The sequence below is a fragment of the Pseudophryne corroboree genome, chromosome 4, assembly GCF_028390025.1.
Source record: "Pseudophryne corroboree isolate aPseCor3 chromosome 4, aPseCor3.hap2, whole genome shotgun sequence".
In the NCBI taxonomy this organism is placed as follows: domain Eukaryota; kingdom Metazoa; phylum Chordata; class Amphibia; order Anura; family Myobatrachidae; genus Pseudophryne; species Pseudophryne corroboree.
In genome coordinates this window covers 122,402,909-122,424,388 of record NC_086447.1, presented here as the reverse complement: position 1 = coordinate 122,424,388, position 21,480 = coordinate 122,402,909, and positions in this window count along the sequence as shown.

Here is a 21,480-nt window from a genome sequence, read left to right as displayed (position 1 = left end):
TACCCGGGTCCAGCAGAGGTCTCTACAGCACTGCCTGCACATGTGCAGTGTACCGAATATCCATTCACTGCGTCTTCTCTCTCTGGTATAGCGACCGGACCTGGATCAGGCCCAATGTCATTAACAGCAATAAACTCTATGTACTTGCGTAGAGCAAAAAAAAATAAAAATGTTTGTCTCAGAGAAATGGGAGCAGAATTAAAAATAAAAAAACCACGATGGAACACAGGAGCAAAGTTACTTAATATTCACTGCATGCTATTAGCCTTTTAGAAGTATATATGATGTTCATCTGGTTTCTAATGCATGTTATTGCATAAAACATTACTACAAAGCAATTGCAAAAATGAACACATATTGGGGGTCATTCCGACCCGAATGCACGCTGCGCTTCTTCACAGCTTTGCGATCGAGTTGGAACTGCGCATGCACGGTGGCCGCATTGCGCAGCGTGTCGTTGCCCGGCGACGGCTATCGCCAGGCAGCGACGCTGCTAGCGAAGAAGATTGGCAGGAGGAAGACGGATCAGGGCGGCAACTCTCCATTTTCGGGGAGTGGTGAGTCCAACGCAGGCGTGTCCAGGTGTTTGAAGGGCGGATGTCTGACGTCAATTCCGGGACCTGCATCACTGGATTGATCGCACGGGTAAGTAACTCTTACCCTGGTCTTGTTCTACACAAAACTTTTTTTGCGTAGCAGGGCTGCACAAGCGAACACATCCTTGCTATGCAGAAATACACTCCCCCATAGGCGGCATCTAGTTGATCGCACGGGCAGCAAAAAGTTGCTACGTACGATCAACTCGGAATGACCCCCATTATCCTAAAAAAAAAAAAGATATAAAAACTAAAACCAAAATGGAAACTTCAGGTCTTCCTGTGTAAAAGGGAAATATGACAAGCATTAAGTAGCAATTCTGGAAAAGTAATCAGAATCATGAAAGTATATTTTTTTTAAATATATAATGTTCATTACATATGTCACCTATAAAATTGAAACCAAAGCATTATGCCAGCTCTTTACTGGAAGTCAAAGACTCCATGAAAGTCAGTAATTTTTTCATTACTCCATTTAAATATGTAATAACGACGATATTACGCTTTGCTCTTTTTAGTTACAGATTTTACAGCTATTTTATGTGCACAGTATATCTTTTTGTAGATCATATTTTGACAAAAAAAATCAAACTGATTTATGACCTGCTATAATATAAGTCAACTTTTACTTGGCAACTCTTATTAATAGATTATAGATTAATTCACTAGGATATGAGAAATTATAGTTTAATCAAGATTAGCCATTGCAGACGAGAGGAAGCTGTGAACGTGGAGATCAGATTAAGCGCATTTCAAAACAATCAGCAATAACTGCCAGTTAATATCGTTTATCAAATGCTGTGTGAGTCCTGAAGATAGAATTACCTAGAGAATGGATATCCCAAATCTGTAAAATTGCAGAAGCAGAGCTCCCCGCCATCTCCTATATCTGCTTGACATGGTATCCTAGAACAAAAAATACTATTACAATGCAATGTACACCATAGTTATTAAGTTATTTTGCATCTGTATCGTTTCCTGTATATTCTGCTATTATTTGCCTGCATGAAGGGGGTCATTCTGACCCATTCGCTCGCTGCTTTTTGTCGCAGCCGATCAAACGGGTCCCTACTGCAGTGCGCATGCACCAGCACCGTAGTGCACCGGCGCATGCCAGACGGCCGAAGGCCGTAGCAGGGCTGCGATTGCCTCTGCCTGATTGACAGGCAGAGGCGATCGCTGGGCGGGAAGGGGTGGAACGGCGGCATTTGGCCGCTGTTTCGTGGGAGCGGTTCGGCCAACGCAGGCGTGGCCAGACCGAACGGGGGGCGGGCCGCAGCAGCTGCATAACGTCACACGTAACCGCTAAAGCTGCGCTGGCCAGGAGCTAATCTTGAAGTGCAAAGGCATCACCGCTGTGCGATGCCTTTGCACTTCTGCGGGGGGGGGGGGGGCGGCATTGACATGCGGGGCGGTATAGCCCTGTGCTGGGCGTCCCCCCGCATGTCATTGTGAATGATCAACTCGGAATGACCCCCGAAATGCAGTGACAGGAGCCATCACCAGGATTGGTATGGCATCTATCTGAATGCTAATGAGATTGTGGACTTCCCGGGAGCTCATGTAAAGATGGACGCACCAAAAACGTAGTGTTCATAAAGTAAGCAATTTGTGTAATTTGCAGAGCAAAGGGTATCTTAGGGGGTGTGGTTCGTTGGGTCGACAGCAACTAGGTCGACAGTCATTAGGTCGACCACTATTGGCTGACAGTGACTAGGTCAACACATTAAATATGTTGACACAGTCATTCGGTCGTCATGGATATGGTTGACATGGAAAAGGGTCGACATGAGCTTTTTAAAAAAAAAATCTTCGTAAAAGTGATCGGGACATCCAATTAGTGCACCGTGTCCCCTCACTTCGCTCGCCATGCTTCGGGCAAGGTTACTATTACCATTCGTAGTCCACGTGGATTGTAATGTATGAAAAAGTTCAAAAAATGGGAAAAAAGTGAAAAACTCATGTCGACCTTTTCTTGTGTCAACCTTTGCCATGTCGACCCAGTGACCATGTCGACCTAATGCATGTTGACCAATAGTGGTCAACCTAATGAGTGTCGACCTAAGTGTTGTCGACCTAAAGACCGGATACCATCTTAGGGGTATATTTACTAAAGTGCGGGTTTATAAAGTAATAGCAAGAATCTGATTGGTTGCTATGAGTAACATCTCCACTTCTATAAACCCATACTTAAATATACCCATTAATGTGTATTTTACATAATTTACATATATAATACAATTCTCAATAGGATAAGATAAATTATTAGTGTTAGATACTGTACATTATTGTTGTATCTTACTCTAGCAGCATATCACTTCAGTATATCACATTGGGGAATGCCCATAGTCTGACCTGAGACTATAAGAAAACCCCACTGTATGAATACCAGCGTCATGGCACTTCTTAGTCATTCAGTTTGGAGTTCCGTCAAGAGCAAGTAGTCGCTTTTAATAGTTTGTTATTTAGCCAAGATGTGGATGCCATCCATGAAGGATTCCTGGTATTATTATTATTATTTAATTTGGTTTATGCATGTGTATTTTTCCAGTTCATTTCTACTTAGTGCACTGCAGTTACCAATGTGGTTTCTCAATTGCAAGCATGCCCTGACAGTCATGAGTACACTCACAGTGTTATACTACTAAAGCACCAACATATTCAGCCTTTTAAAGATGGTCGTGGCATGCTGGGACCTATAGTGTGCCAGGGAATATAGCCATGTTCTGACCAGACAAAGGCTGGTTGGTAATATAATATTGCAGGTGGGCCTCATTGCTATCAGTTTCTCTGCTGTAGTGCCCCAGCATTATTCATCCCCTTGATTTTGCCTGTGCCAGCTTAGGCTATGACTGGAAGCACAGTCCACTTGGTTTCACTTATTTTTATTTACTTATTTTATTAATTTTTTCATTACATATCAATATGATATCATCACCAGTACAGCAGTTTTGAGGGATACTGTAGTTTGAAGCAACAGAAGATTGGGAGAGTCTGGGAGAGTGTACAATAGAATTAGGGCAGAGTAGGAGAAGACTTGGAGGCAGGGGTGAGAGTTGGTAACCAGTGGGAAGGTGAGGAATCAGTCCCCACTTGACAGAAAAGGCAGTGCAAAGAGAAATGAGTTTGGAGATGTAGGAGGAAGAGTGTGAGAACATTGTAGGTATGGTTGAGAAAATGAATCTGTATTCTATAGAACATTGGGAGCCTGTGGAGCAATTGACAAACAGGGGAGGCTGAGACCTTGGCATGAAAGAAAGATCAGTCTAGCAGCAATGTTAAGGCGATATTGAAGAGGAGATACCTGGGTTGGAGGTGAAGATAAGAGAGAAGAACATTGCAATAGTCGAGATGAGATGATGAGGGATTGCAGAAGTGTTTTGTTAGCAGGGTAAGGAAGGGACACATTGTGGAGTTGTTCTGGAGATGGAACCTACAAGAGTAACATAGAAATATAGGCCCTCATTCCGAGTTGTTCGCTCGCTAGCTGCTTTTAGCAGCATTGCACACGCTAGGCCACTGCCCTCTGGGAGTGTATCTTAGCTTAGCAGAATAGCAAACGAAAGATTAGCAGAATTGCGATTAAATAATTCTTAGCAGTTTCTGAGTAGCTCAAGACTTAATCCTACACTGCGATCAGCTCATCCCGTTTCGTTCCTGGTTTGATGTCACAAACATGCCCTGCGTTCGGCCAGCCACTCCCCCGTTTCTCCAGACACTCCCACGTTTTATCCTGGCACGCCTGCGTTTTTCCGCACCCTCCCAGAAAACGGTCAGTTTCCGCCCAGAAACACCCACTTCCTGTCAATCACACTCCGATCACTTCAACGATGAAAATTCTTCGTTCGGACGTGAGTAAATCTATTAGGTTTTGTGCTAAAATACTTAGCGCATGCGCGCTGCGTACCATGCGCATGCACATTTTTGCCTTAATCGCTCAGTTGCGAAAATCGGCAACGAGTGAACAACTCGGAATGACCCCCATAGTCTGCCCCTTTTTTTTAATCTGAACCTTTTCTTCATCCTTAGTTCTTAGGGCCCAATTCACACCTGATCGCAGTGCTGCAAATTTGCAGAGGTCTGCGATCAGATACAGTAGTCGCCACTCAGGGAGAGTGAAAACCCGCCCTGTGCAAGTGTGTGAATGCATATGTACGCCATGCAAATATTCCGCCAGGCAGCGGACAGCTGCAAATCTGTTCACAACTCACTCACCAAAGAATGATTTTATCATTCTGTGCAGTCTGTGCGATACAAACAGGCTGATCAGGGCCAGAGTTGACTTCACACACCCGCCCAGAAAATGCTTGGGAACTCCTGCGTTCTTCCTAACACTCTAGTTACCACCCACAAACGTCCTCATCCTGTCAATCACCTTGCAAATGCCTTGTGATCAAAATTTTTGCACCATCCTTTTGCTGTTTGACGATGTGCCTGCGCATTGTGGTGAATACGCATGCGCAGTCATTTGATAATCGGCTGCTGTGCAAATTCGCACAACAGCGATCAGGTCTGAATTGGGCCCTTAGTTAGGTAAATTACTGGATGTGAGTAGTATATGAGGGATCAGACCCAAGGGTGAATCCCAGGCAGTGGACTTGATGAACTGAGGAGATGGTGGGTGGTAGACAATTAAGCTCCAAGAGGAGATAAACATTTTGCATAGACAGTTTGAAATGTGTGAAAGGAGAAAATATGAGAGGACAGGTAGACTTGGGTATCATATGTATAAAGATGGTGTTGTAGATCGAAAGAGCTGTTAAGTTCACCAAGTGCGGAAGTGCAAAATTAAAAATAGTATTGAGCCTAGGACTGAACCTTGCGGGACCCATATAGGGACTGAGAGATGGGGGAGGAGGCTCTGGAACTTGAGATGGAGAATGATTGATTTGTGACATACTGTAAGAGAAAAATAAGGAGAGAACAATGTCATTAAGAAGACCAAGTGAGGGAAGGAAGCAGAGAAGAAGTGGATGGTCCACAGTGTCACAGGCTGCAGTGCAGTGTGGTCAACAAAATGAGTACAAAGAAGAACTAGAGTTAGGGTAGATTCTGTAATGCGGATGGAGCAAAGTCTGGATTGGAGCAGGTCAAAGAGGGAGTTAGTGGAGAGAAAAGTGTTTGTTAACAAGGCTCTCAAGAGTTTTAGAGGCAAAGGGAAAAAGAGAGATAAGCTGGTTATTTGACAGAAAAGTAGGGTCAAAAGAGAAGGTTTGTGGAGGACGGGAGACACAAGGATATATTTGATTAAGGAGGGGAATATGCCAGTAGCAATAGAAAGTTTGAGAAGGTGGATGAGCTGTACAGATAGTGAGGGTGAAGAAGCAACAGAGATGTGAAGAAATTAAGGGGTAGGTATAGGGGGATGAAACAGAGAGAATAGCTTGGATATTTTCCCCAGTGGTGGGAAGGGTGGAGCACTAGGAAAGGGAGCTGGAGAGAGGACTCGTAGAGATGAGCGCCGGAAATTTTTCGGGTTTTGTGTTTTGGTTTTGGGTTCGGTTCCGCGGCCGTGTTTTGGGTTCGACCGCGTTTTGGCAAAACCTCACCGAATTTTTTTTGTCGGATTCGGGTGTGTTTTGGATTCGGGTGTTTTTTTTTAAAAAACACTAAAAAACAGCTTAAATCATAGAATTTGGGGGTCATTTTGATCCCAAAGTATTATTAACCTCAAAAACCATAATTTCCACTCATTTTCAGTCTATTCTGAATACCTCACACCTCACAATATTATTTTTAGTCCTAAAATTTGCACCTAGGTCGCTGGATGACTAAGCTAAGCGACCCTAGTGGCCGACACAAACACCGTGCCCATCTAGGAGTGGCACTGCAGTGTCACGCAGGATGGCCCTTCCAAAAAACACTCCCCAAACAGCACATGACGCAAAGAAAAAAAGAGGCGCAATGAGGTAGCTGTGTGAGTAAGATAAGCGACCCTAGTGGCCGACACAAACACCTGGCCCATCTAGGAGTGGCACTGCAGTGTCACGCAGGATGGCCCTTCCAAAAAACCCTCCCCAAACAGCACATGACGCAAAGAAAAAAAGAGGCGCAATGAGGTAGCTGTGTGAGTAAGATAAGCGACCCTAGTGGCCGACACAAACACCGGGCCCATCTAGGAGTGTCACTGCAGTGTCACGCAGGATGGCCCTTCCAAAAAACCCTCCCCAAACAGCACATGACGCAAAGAAAAATTAAAGGAAAAAGAGGTGCAAGATGGAATTGTCCTTGGGCCCTCCCACCCACCCTTATGTTGTATAAACAGGACATGCACACTTTAACCAACCCATCATTTCAGTGACAGGGTCTGCCACACGACTGTGACTGAAATGACGGGTTGGTTTGGACCCCCACCAAAAAAGAAGCAATTAATCTCTCCTTGCACAAACTGGCTCTACAGAGGCAAGATGTCCACCTCATCATCATCCTCCGATATATCACCGTGTACATCCCCCTCCTCACAGATTATCAATTCGTCCCCACTGGAATCCACCATCTCAGCTCCCTGTGTACTTTGTGGAGGCAATTGCTGCTGGTCAATGTCTCCACGGAGGAATTGATTATAATTCATTTTAATGAACATCATCTTCTCCACATTTTCTGGATGTAACCTCGTACGCCGATTGCTGACAAGGTGAGCGGCGGCACTAAACACTCTTTCGGAGTACACACTTGTGGGAGGGCAACTTAGGTAGAATAAAGCGAGTTTGTGCAAGGGCCTCCAAATTGCCTCTTTTTCCTGCCAGTATAAGTACGGACTGTCTGACGTGCCTACTTGGATGCGGTCACTCATATAATCCTCCACCATTCTTTCAATGGTGAGAGAATCATATGCAGTGACAGTAGACGACATGTCCGTAATCGTTGTCAGGTCCTTCAGTCCGGACCAGATGTCAGCATCAGCAGTCGCTCCAGACTGCCCTGCATCACCGCCAGCGGGTGGGCTCGGAATTCTGAGCCTTTTCCTCGCACCCCCAGTTGCGGGAGAATGTGAAGGAGGAGATGTTGATAGGTCGCGTTCCGCTTGACTTGACAATTTTCTCACCAGCAGGTCTTTCAACCCCAGCAGACTTGTGTCTGCCGGAAAGAGAGATCCAAGGTAGGCTTTAAATCTAGGATCGAGCACGGTGGCCAAAATGTAGTGCTCTGATTTCAACAGATTGACCACCCGTGAATCCTTGTTAAGCGAATTAAGGGCTCCATCCACAAGTCCCACATGCCTAGCGGAATCGCTCCGTGTTAGCTCCTCCTTCAATGTCTCCAGCTTCTTCTGCAAAAGCCTGATGAGGGGAATGACCTGACTCAGGCTGGCAGTGTCTGAACTGACTTCACGTGTGGCAAGTTCAAAGGGCATCAGAACCTTGCACAACGTTGAAATCATTCTCCACTGCGCTTGAGACAGGTGCATTCCACCTCCTATATCGTGCTCAATTGTATAGGCTTGAATGGCCTTTTGCTGCTCCTCCAACCTCTGAAGCATATAGAGGGTTGAATTCCACCTCGTTACCACTTCTTGCTTCAGATGATGGCAGGGCAGGTTCAGGCGTTTTTGGTGGTGCTCCAGTCTTCTGTACGTGGTGCCTGTACGCCGAAAGTGTCCCGCAATTCTTCTGGCCACCGACAGCATCTCTTGCACGCCCCTGTCGTTTTTTAAAAAATTCTGCACCACCAAATTCAAGGTATGTGCAAAACATGGGACGTGCTGGAATTTGCCCATATTTAATGCACACACAATATTGCTGGCGTTGTCCGATGCCACAAATCCACAGGAGAGTCCAATTGGGGTAAGCCATTCCGCGATGATCTTCCTCAGTTGCCGTAAGAGGTTTTCAGCTGTGTGCGTATTCTGGAAAGCGGTGATACAAAGCGTAGCCTGCCTAGGAAAGAGTTGGCGTTTGCGAGATGCTGCTACTGGTGCCGCCGCTGCTGTTCTTGCGGCGGGAGTCCATACATCTACCCAGTGGGCTGTCACAGTCATAAAGTCCTGACCCTGCCCTGCTCCACTTGTCCACATGTCTGTGGTTAAGTGGACATTGGGTACAACTGCATTTTTTAGGACACTGGTGAGTCTTTTTCTGACGTCCGTGTACATTCTCGGTATCGCCTGCCTAGAGAAGTGGAACCTAGATGGTATTTGGTAACGGGGGCACACTGCCTCAATAAATTGTCTAGTTCCCTGTGAACTAACGGCGGATACCGGACGCACGTCTAACACCAACATAGTTGTCAAGGCCTCAGTTATCCGCTTTGCAGCAGGATGACTGCTGTGATATTTCATCTTCCTCGCAAAGGACTGTTGGACAGTCAATTGCTTACTGGAAGTAGTACAAGTGGGCTTACGACTTCCCCTCTGGGATGACCATCGACTCCCAGCAGCAACAACAGCAGCGCCAGCAGCAGTAGGCGTTACACGCAAGGATGCATCGGAGGAATCCCAGGCAGGAGAGGACTCGTCAGAATTGCCAGTGACATGGCCTGCAGGACTATTGGCATTCCTGGGGAAGGAGGAAATTGACACTGAGGGAGTTGGTGGGGTGGTTTGCGTGAGCTTGGTTACAAGGGGAAGGGATTTACTGGTCAGTGGACTGCTTCCGCTGTCGCCCAAAGTTTTTGAACTTGTCACTGACTTATTATGAATGCGCTGCAGGTGACGTATAAGGGAGGATGTTCCGAGGTGGTTAACGTCCTTACCCCTACTTATTACAGCTTGACAAAGGCAACACACGGCTTGACACCTGTTGTCCGCTTTTCTGTTGAAATACCTCCACACTGAAGAGCTGATTTTTTTGGTATATTCACCAGGCATGTCAACGGCCATATTCCTCCCACGGACAACAGGTGTCTCCCCGGGTGCCTGACTTAAACAAACCACCTCACCATCAGAATCCTCCTGGTCAATTTCCTCCCCAGCGCCAGCAACACCCATATCCTCCTCATCCTGGTGTACTTCAACACTGACATCTTCAATCTGACTATCAGGAACTGGACTGCAGGTGCTCCTTCCAGCACTTGCAGGGGGCGTGCAAATGGTGGAAGGCGCATGCTCTTCACGTCCAGTGTTGGGAAGGTCAGGCATCGCAACCGACACAATTGGACTCTCCTTGTGGATTTGGGATTTCGAAGAACGCACAGTTCTTTGCGGTGCTTTTGCCAGCTTGAGTCTTTTCAGTTTTCTAGCGAGAGGCTGAGTGCTTCCATCCTCATGTGAAGCTGAACCACTAGCCATGAACATAGGCCAGGGCCTCAGCCGTTCCTTGCCACTCCGTGTGGTAAATGGCATATTGGCAAGTTTACGCTTCTCCTCCGACAATTTTATTTTAGGTTTTGGAGTCCTTTTTTTACTGATATTTGGTGTTTTGGATTTGACATGCTCTGTACTATGACATTGGGCATCGGCCTTGGCAGACGACGTTGCTGGCATTTCATCGTCTCGGCCATGACTAGTGGCAGCAGCTTCAGCACGAGGTGGAAGTGGATCTTGATCTTTCCCTAATTTTGGAACCTCAACATTTTTGTTCTCCATATTTTAATAGGCACAACTAAAAGGCACCTCAGGTAAACAATGGAGATGGATGAATACTAGTATACTTATGGATGGACTGCCGAGTGCCGACACAGAGGTAGCTACAGCCGTGGACTAACGTACTGTGTCTGCTGCTAATATAGACTGGATGATTGATAATGAGATGAAATCAATATATATATGTATGTATATATAATATCACTAGTACTGCAGCCGGACAGGTAGATAATATATTTATTAGGTAATGATGACTGATGACGGACCTGCTGGACACTGTCAGCTCAGCAGCACCGCAGACTGCTACAGTAAGCTACTATACTCTATAGTAGTATGTACAAAGAAGAAAGAAAAAAAAAACCACGGGTAGGTGGTATACAATTATGGATGGACTGCCGACACAGAGGTAGCTACAGCCGTGGACTAACGTACTGTGTCTGCTGCTAATATAGACTGGATGATTGATAATGAGATGAAATCAATATATATATGTATGTATATATAATATCACTAGTACTGCAGCCGGACAGGTAGATAATATATTTATTAGGTAATGATGACTGATGACGGACCTGCTGGACACTGTCAGCTCAGCAGCACCGCAGACTGCTACAGTAAGCTACTATACTCTATAGTAGTATGTACAAAGAAGAAAGAAAAAGAAAAAAACCACGGGTAGGTGGTATACAATTATGGATGGACTGCCGTGTGCCGACACAGAGGTAGCTACAGCCGTGGACTAACGTACTGTGTCTGCTGCTAATATAGACTGGATGATTGATAATGAGATGAAATCAATATATATATGTATGTATATATAATATCACTAGTACTGCAGCCGGACAGGTAGATAATATATTTATTAGGTAATGATGACTGATGACGGACCTGCTGGACACTGTCAGCTCAGCAGCACCGCAGACTGCTACAGTAAGCTACTATACTCTATAGTAGTATGTACAAAGAAGAAAGAAAAAAAAAAACCACGGGTAGGTGGTATACAATTATGGATGGACTGCCGAGTGCCGACACAGAGGTAGCTACAGCCGTGGACTAACATACTGTGTCTGCTGCTAATATAGACTGGATGATTGATAATGAGATGAAATCAATATATATATGTATGTATATATAATATCACTAGTACTGCAGCCGGACAGGTAGATAATATATTTATTAGGTAATGATGACTGATGACGGACCTGCTGGACACTGTCAGCTCAGCAGCACCGCAGACTGCTACAGTAAGCTACTATACTATAGTAGTATGTACAAAGAAGAAAGAAAAAAAAAACCACGGGTAGGTGGTATACAATTATGGATGGACTGCCGAGTGCCGACACAGAGGTAGCTACAGCCGTGGACTAACGTACTGTGTCTGCTGCTAATATAGACTGGATGATTGATAATGAGATGAAATCAATATATATATGTATGTATATATAATATCACTAGTACTGCAGCCGGACAGGTAGATAATATATTTATTAGGTAATGATGACTGATGACGGACCTGCTGGACACTGTCAGCTCAGCAGCACCGCAGACTGCTACAGTAAGCTACTATACTATAGTAGTATGTACAAAGAAGAAAGAAAAAAAAAACCACGGGTAGGTGGTATACAATTATGGATGGACTGCCGAGTGCCGACACAGAGGTAGCTACAGCCGTGGACTAACGTACTGTGTCTGCTGCTAATATAGACTGGATGATTGATAATGAGATGAAATCAATATATATATATGTATGTATATATAATATCACTAGTACTGCTGCCGGACAGGTAGATAATATATTTATTAGGTAATGATGACTGATGACGGACCTGCTGGACACTGTCAGCTCAGCAGCACCGCAGACTGCTACAGTAAGCTACTATACTATAGTAGTATGTACAAAGAAGAAAGAAAAAAACAAAACCACGGGTAGGTGGTATACAATTATGGATGGACTGCCGAGTGCCGACACAGAGGTAGCTACAGCCGTGGACTAACGTACTGTGTCTGCTGCTAATATAGAGTCTAGACTGGATGATAAATTATTGATAATGAGATGAAATCAATATAATATCACTAGTACTGCAGCCGGACAGGTACTATATATATTTATTATGTAATGACTGATGACGGACCTGCTGGACACTGTCAGGTCAGCACAGCACCGCAGACTGCTACAGTAAGCTACTATAGTAGTATGTATAAAGAAGAATGAAAAAAAAAAAACCACGGGTAGGTGGTATACAATATTATATATATATATATTATATACAATTATATATATATATATATATATATATATATATATATATATTAAACTGGTGGTGATTGATTATTAAACTGGTGGTCACTTCAGGACAGGTCACGTTGCAACTTGCAACTAGTACTCCGAGGCCTAAGCAGACAATCACAAAATATATTATTATACTGGTGGTCAGTGTGGTCACAACAATGGCAGTGTGGCACTGACTCTGGCAGCAAAAGTGTGCACTGTACGTTATATGTACTCCTGAGTCCTGCTCTCAGACTCTAACTGCTCCCCACTGTCAGTGTCTCCCCCACAAGTCAGATAATACACTTACAGTCACACTATCTAATCTATAAATATCACTTCAGCAAGTAGTATAGTAGTATACAGTAGTACTCCTCCTAATAATGCTCCCCGAAAATACTGTGTCTCTCTCTTCTCTAAACGGAGAGGACGCCAGCCACGTCCTCTCCCTATGACTCTCAATGCACGTGTGAAAATGGCGGCGACGCGCGGCTCCTTATATAGAATCCGAGTCTCGCGATAGAATCCGAGCCTCGCGAGAATCCGACAGCGTGATGATGACGTTCGGGCGCGCTCGGGTTAGCCGAGCAAGGCGGGAAGATCCGAGCCTGCTCGGACCCGTGTAAAAAACCTGAAGTTCGGGTGGGTTCGGATTCAGAGGAACCGAACCCGCTCATCTCTAGAGAGGAGACTGGGTACAAGAGCCCAGCAGGATGAGACTTCCTGCCTAATAGATTCTGTTTTGAAGGAAAGTATTTTTGGCAATGAGGCATCAAGCTGTGAAATTGTACATTAAACCAATCACACCCACAGCCCATTACAAACATGAAGGAGCAATAGCCAGACTGTCTGTATGTAAACAATCAGAGATTTCTTTCCCCAAAATGTATAGTCCCAGGATAGTCTGACGGTTGGAAGATACTGTATACTACTTTATGAGTGCTGGTGTTCCGTCCACTGGAATGATGTGTGCTGATGTTCTTCATCATAATATTTGTCATCATCATGACCACCATTGTGGATTTTTACAACAGGAGACTAATACCCACTAGATAAAACTGCTTAAAGGCATATTTGGAAATGCGGCTTACTCAAAGTAGGCTACATCTCCAGGGGCGTACTACTCTTACATGAGCAAACCCAAACTACAATCAAAGTCCCGACGGTCAATATACAGACAATTGACTGATGGTCAAAATACCGACATGGTCAAAATACCGTCATTTAAAATGTCGACACGGTCAAAATACTGATATTTAAAATGTTGACAGGTCAAAAAGTCAACACAAGTTTTTTTAAACATTGGTGTGTATGTCGACATAGGTCGACATGGACACCATGTAAGTGTACCGCGTCCCCTCGCATGGCTCGCCATGATTTGGGCACACTATTATATTCCCTCTCCAGGTCCACTGGGATGGTAGAGTATGAACAAGTCAGTTTCCATGAAAAAATCATGAAAAAACTCATGTTGATTTTTTGACTAGTCTGCATTTGAAATGTCGGTATTTTGACCGCGTCGACATTTTTAATGTTAGTATTTTGACCATCGGTCAATGGTTGTCGGTGTTTTGACCGTCAGGATTTTGATTGTATGTAAATTGACCGCATCACCTCACAAGATGCCTCTCCAGAAGTAGAGAGCTGCAAGTGCCTCTTGCTTGTACCTCATAATTCCACAGTCTTGTATGTGCAGAATTTTGTACATGAAATTACAAATGTGTAAATAAAACCATTAGCTGCAATTGCTATTAGGCTCTAACATTATCAGTAGATTTAGCAAAACTGCATCACTTTAAGCCTCATGTATCAATTACCGTAATATTATAACAGGTATGGAGGAGACATGCTATTAATATATAGCAAATCTCATAGCTCCAACACTATTTCAGAAAGCATATGAAAGAGATGAGGCTCTATAATTTAACATCTAATTATATAACAAGCATATCCAGAACTATTAAAACGTAAATTGAAATATGGGAGTGAGGTGAACGTACAGAGCGGTAATGGTGTCAGAGTCATGCATGGTTAGGTGTAATGTACCTGATTAATGAAAAATAATTTGCTCTCAGAATAATCTGTATGTTTATAGCATGACATTGACGAATTTAATATTTTTTTTTACAGAGAAATGCTGTAAATCTGTGTATAGTTAATAGAGGAATTGACTCAGAAGCTACAGTATCTCATCTACACATAAAGGGTCTGATTCAAACAAAGCAACCGGGCAAAACAGTGTTGCACTGCAGGTGGGGCAGACATAATATGTGCAGAGAGATGTAGATTTGGGTGGGTTATATTTTATTGGTGCAGGGAAAATACTGGCTGCTTTTGCATGTAGCCCATAAATACTAGACAGTTTTATTTTTACACCGCAATTTAGATTTCAGTTTGAACACACCCCACCCAAATCTCTCTCTCTCTGCACATGTTACATCTGCCCCACCTGCAGTGCAACATGGTTTTGCCCAGTTGCTTGCTTTTTTGCATTACTTACAAACATGAATCAGATTTCCTGTTGTCATCCTAAAATGCATACAGTCTATCAATCAGGCTGCTGATAACTAGAGATGTGCACCGGAAATTTTTCGGTTTTTGTGTTTTGGTTTTGGGTTCGGTTCCGCGGCCGTGTTTTGGGTTCGAACGCGTTTTGGCAAAACCTCACCGAATTTTTTTTGTCGGATTCGGGTGTGTTTTGGATTCGGGTGTTTTTTTCAAAAAACCCTAAAAAACAGCTTAAATCATAGAATTTGGGGGTCATTTTGATCCCAAAGTATTATTAACCTCAATAACCATAATTTCCACTCATTTTCAGTCTATTCTGAACACCTCACACCTCACAATATTATTTTTAGTCCTAAAATTTGCACCGAGGTCGCTGGATGACTAAGCTCAGCGACCCAAGTGGCCGTCACAAACACCTGGCCCATCTAGGAGTGGCACTGCAGTGTCACGCAGGATGGCCCTTCAAAAAAACACTCCCCAAACAGCACATGACGCAAAGAAAAATGAAAGAAAAAAGAGGTGCAAGATGGAATTGTCCTTGGGCCCTCCCACCCACCCTTATGTTGTATAAACAGGACATGCACACTTTAACCAACCCATCATTTCAGTGACAGGGTCTGCCACACGACTGTGACTGAAATGACGGGTTGGTTTGGACCCCCACCAAAAAAGAAGCAATTAATCTCTCCTTGCACAAACTGGCTCTACAGAGGCAAGATGTCCACCTCATCATCATCCTCCGATTCATCACCGTGTACATCCCCCTCCTCACAGATTATCAATTCGTCCCCACTGGAATCCACCATCACAGCTCCCTGTGTACTTTGTGGAGGCAATTGCGGCTGGTGAATGTCTCCATGGAGGAATTGATTATAATTCATTTTAATGAACATCATCTTCTCCACATTTTCTGGAAGTAACCTCGTACGCCGATTGCTGACAAGGTGAGCGGCGGCACTAAACACTCTTTCAGAGTACACACTTGTGGGAGGGCAACTTAGGTAGAATAAAGCCAGTTTGTGCAAGGGCCTCCAAATTGCCTCTTTTTCCTGCCAGTATACGTACGGACTGTCTGACGTGCCTACTTGGATGCGGTCACTCATATAATCCTCCACCATTCTTTCAATGGGGAGAGAATCATATGCAGTGACAGTAGACGACATGTCCGTAATCGTTGGCAGGTCCTTCAGTCCGGACCAGATGTCAGCATCAGCAGTCGCTCCAGGCTGCCCTGCATCACCGCCAGCGGGTGGGCTCGGAATTCTGAGCCTTTTCCTCGCACCCCCAGTTGCGGGAGAATGTGAAGGAGGAGATGTTGACAGGTCGCGTTCCGCTTGACTTGACAATTTTCTCACCAGCAGTTCTTTGAACCCCTGCAGACTTGTGTCTGCTGGAAAGAGAGATCCAAGGTAGGTTTTAAATCTAGGATCGAGCACGGTGGCCAAAATGTAGTGCTCTGATTTCAACAGATTGACCACCCGTGAATCCTTGTTAAGCGAATTAAGGGCTCCATCCACAAGTCCCACATGCCTAGCGGAATCGCTCTGTGTTAGCTCCTCCTTCAATGTCTCCAACTTCTTCTGCAAAAGCCTGATGAGGGGAATGACCTGACTCAGGCTGGCAGTGTCTGAACTGACTTCACGTGTGGCAAGTTCAAAAGGTTGCAGAACCTTGCACAACGTTGAAATCATTCTCCACTGCGCTTGAGACAGGTGCATTCCACCTCCTATATCGTGCTCAGTTGTATAGGCTTGAATGGCCTTTTGCTGCTCCTCCAACCTCTGAAGCATATAGAGGGTTGAATTCCACCTCATTACCACTTCTTGCTTCAGATGATGGCAGGGCAGGTTCAGGCGTTTTTGGTGGTGCTCCAGTCTTCTGTACGTGGTGCCTGTACGCCGAAAGTGTCCCGCAATTCTTCTGGCCACCGACAGCATCTCTTGCACGCCCCTCTCGTTTTTTAAATAATTCTGCACCACCAAATTCAAGGTATGTGCAAAACATGGGACGTGCTGGAATTTGCCCATATTTAATGCACACACAATATTGCTGGCGTTGTCCGATGCCACAAATCCACAGGAGAGTCCAATTGGGGTAAGCCATTCTGCGATGATCTTCCTCAGTTGCCGTAAGAGGTTTTTAGCTGTGTGCGTATTCTGGAAAGCGGTGATACAAACCGTAGCCTGCCTAGGAAAGAGTTGGCGTTTGCGAGATGCTGCTACTGGTGCCGCCGCTGCTGTTCTTGCGGCGGGAGTCCATACATCTACCCAGTGGGCTGTCACAGTCATATAGTCCTCAGTCTGCCCTGCTCCACTTGTCCACATGTCCGTGGTTAAGTGGACATTGGGTACAACTGCATTTTTTTAGGACACTGGTGAGTCTTTTTCTGAGGTCTGTGTACATTTTCGGTATCGCCTGCCTAGAGAAATGGAACCTAGATGGTATTTGGTACCGGGGACACAGTACCTCAAACAAGTCTATAGTTGGCTCTGCAGTAATGATGGATACCGGAACCACGGTTCTCACTGCCCAGGATGCCAAGGCCTCAGTTATCCGCTTTGCAGCAGGATGACTGCTGTGATATTTCATCTTCCTCGCAAAGGACTGTTGGACAGTCAATTGCTTGGTGGAAGTAGTAAAAGTGGTCTTACGACTTCCCCTCTGGGATGACCATCGACTCCCAGCAGCAACAACAGCAGCGCCAGCAGCAGTAGGCGTTACACGCAAGGATGCATCGGAGGAATCCCAGGCAGGAGAGGACTCGTCAGAATTGCCAGTGACATGGCCTGCAGGACTATTGGCTTTCCTGGGGAAGGAGGAAATTGACACTGAGGGAGTTGGTGGGGTGGTTTGCGTGAGCTTGGTTACAAGGGGAAGGGATTTACTGGTCAGTGGACTGCTTCCGCTGTCGCCCAAAGTTTTTGAACTTGTCACTGACTTATGATGAATGCGCTGCAGGTGACGTATAAGGGAGGATGTTCCGAGGTGGTTAACGTCCTTACCCCTACTTATTACAGCTTGACAAAGGCAACACACGGCTTGACAAATGTTGTCCGCATTTCTGTTGAAATACTTCCACACCGAAGAGCTGATTTTTTTGGTATTTTCACCAGGCATGTCAATGGCCATATTCCTCCCACGGACAACAGGTGTCTCCCCGGGTGCCTGACTTAAACAAACCACCTCACCATCAGAATCCTATTGGTCAATTTCCTCCCCAGCGCCAGCAACACCCATATTCTCCTCATCCTGGTGTACTTCAACACTGACATCTTCAATCTGACTATCAGGAACTGGACTGCGGGTGCTCCTTCCAGCACTTGCAGGGGGCGTGCAAATGGTGGAAGGCGCATGCTCTTCACGTCCAGTGTTGGGAAGGTCAGGCATCGCAACCGACACAATTGGACTCTCCTTGTGGACTTGTGATTTCGAAGAACGCACAGTTCTTTGCTGTGCTTTTGCCAGCTTAAGTCTTTTCATTTTTCTAGCGAGAGGCTGAGTGCTTCCATCCTCATGTGAAGCTGAACCACTAGCCATGAACATAGGCCAGGGCCTCAGCCGTTCCTTGCCACTCCGTGTGGTAAATGGCATATTGGCAAGTTTACGCTTCTCCTCCGACGATTTTATTTTAGATTTTTGAGTCCTTTTTTACTGATATTTGGTGTTTTGGATTTTACATGCTCTGTACTATGACATTGGGCATCGGCCTTGGCAGACGACGTTGATGGCATATCATCGTCTCGGCCATGACTAGTGGCAGCAGCTTCAGCACGAGGTGGAAGTCGATCTTGATCTTTCCCTATTTTTGGAACCTCAACATTTTTGTTCTCCATATTTTAATAGGCACAACTAAAAGGCACCTCAGGTAAACAATGGAGATGGATGGATACTAGTATACTTATGGATGACGAGTGACTGCCGACACAGAGGTAGCTACAGCCGTGGACTACCGTACTGCGTCTGCTAGTATAGACTGGATGATAATGATATAAAAAATATATATATATCTCTACTGCAGGACAGGTATATATTATATAATGACGGACCTGCTGGACACTGTCAGCAGCAGACTCCTAAACTACTAGTATGAAGAAGATAGAAAAAAAAAACCCACCACAGGTAGGTTTACAATTATGGATGAGCACTGCCGACACAGAGGTAGCTACAGCCGTGGACTACCGTACTGCGTCTGCTAGTATAGACTGGATGATAATGATATAAAAAATATATATATATCACTACTGCAGGACAGGTATATATTATATAATGACGGACCTGCTGGACACTGTCAGCAGCAGACTCCTAAACTACTAGTATGAAGAAGATAGAAAAAAAAAAAACCACCACATGTAGGTATACAATTATGGACGAGCACTGCCGACACAGAGGTAGCTACAGCCGTGGACTACCGTACTGCGTCTGCTAGTATAGACTGGATGATAATGATATAAAAAATATATATATATATCACTACTGCAGGACAGGTATATATTATATAATGACGGACCTGCTGGACACTGTCAGCAGCAGACTCCTAAACTACTAGTATGAAGAAGATAGAAAAAAAAAAACCACCACAGGTAGGTATACAATTATGGATGAGCACTGCCGACACAGAGGTAGCTACAGCCGTGGACTACCGTACTGCGTCTGCTAGTATAGACTGGATGATAATGATATAAAAAATATATATATATCACTACTGCAGGACAGGTATATATTATATAATGACGGACCTGCTGGACACTGTCAGCAGCAGACTCCTAAACTACTAGTATGAAGAAGATAGAAAAAAAAAACCCACCACAGGTACGTATACAATTATGGACGAGCACTGCCGACACAGAGGTAGCTACAGCCGTGGACTACCGTACTGCGTCTGCTAGTATAGACTGGATGATAATGATATAAAAATATATATATATCACTACTGCAGGACAGGTATATATTATATAATGACGGACCTGCTGGACACTGTCAGCAGCAGACTCCTAAACTACTAGTATGAAGAAGATAGAAAAAAAAACCACCACAGGTAGGTATACAATTATGGACGAGCACTGCCGACACAGAGGTTGCTACAGCCGTGGACTACCGTACTGCGTCTGCTATTATAGACTGGATGATAATGATATAAAAAATATATATATATCACTACTGCAGGACAGGTATATATTATATAATGACGGACCTGCTGGACACTGTCAGCAGCAGACTCCTAAACTACTAGTATGAAGAAGATAGAAAAAAAAAACCCACCACAGGTAGGTATACAATTATGGACGAGCACTGCCGACACAGAGGTAGCTACAGCCGTGGACTACCGTACTGCATCTGCTAGTATAGACTGGATGATAATGATATAAAAAAATATATATATATCACTACTGCAGGACAGGTATATATTATATAATGACGGACCTGCTGGACACTGTCAGCAGCAGACTCCTAAACTACTAGTATGAAGAAGATAGAAAAAAAAAAACCACCACAGGTAGGTATACAATTATGGACGAGCACTGCCGACACAGAGGTAGCTACAGCCGTGGACTACCGTACTGCGTCTGCTAGTATAGACTGGATGATAATGATATAAAAAAAATATATATATCACTACTGCAGGACAGGTATATATTATATAATGACGGACCTGCTGGACACTGTCAGCAGCAGACTCCTAAACTACTAGTATGAAGAAGATAGAAAAAAAAAACTACCACAGGTAGGTATACAATTATGGACGAGCACTGCCGACACAGAGGTAGCTACAGCCGTGGACTACCATACTGCGTCTGCTAGTATAGACTGGATGATAATGATATAAAAAATATATATATATCACTACTGCAGGTATATATTATAATATAATGAATGACGGACCTGCTGGACACTGTCTGTCAGCAGAATGCGTTTATAGAATAAAAAAAAAAAACACCACACGAGTGTTTAACTTTTTCAGGCAGACAATATACTGGTGGTCACTGGTCAGTCACACTGGCAGCAAAAGTGTGCACTGTTATGTACTCCTGCTATAACTGCTCCCCAGTCTCCCCCACAATTAAGCTGTGTGAGCAGTGAGCACTCAGCACAGTCAGATATACATAGATGATATTATCATGCAGCACACTGAGGCTGAGCACAGATATGGTATGTGACTGTGTATCGTTTTTTTTCAGGCAGAGAACGGATTTTAAATAATAAATAAAACTGGTGGTCACTAGTATAACTATCAGCAAAACTCTGCACTCTCTGAGTACTCCTAATGCTCCCCAAAATTACTAAAATTAAATTACTAGTAAATCAAGTGTCTCACTCTCTATCTAAACGGAGAGGACGCCAGCCACGTCCTCTCCCTATCAATCTCAATGCACGTGTGAAAATGGCGGCGACGCGCGGCTCCTTATATAGAATCCGAGTCTCGCGATAGAATACGAGCCTCGCGAGAATCCGACAGCGGGATGATGACGTTCGGGCGCGCTTGGGTTAGCCGAGCAAGGCGGGAAGATCCGAGTCTGCCTCGGACCCGTGTAAAAAGGCTGAAGTTCGGGGGGGTTCGGATTCCGAGGAACCGAACCCGCTCATCTCTA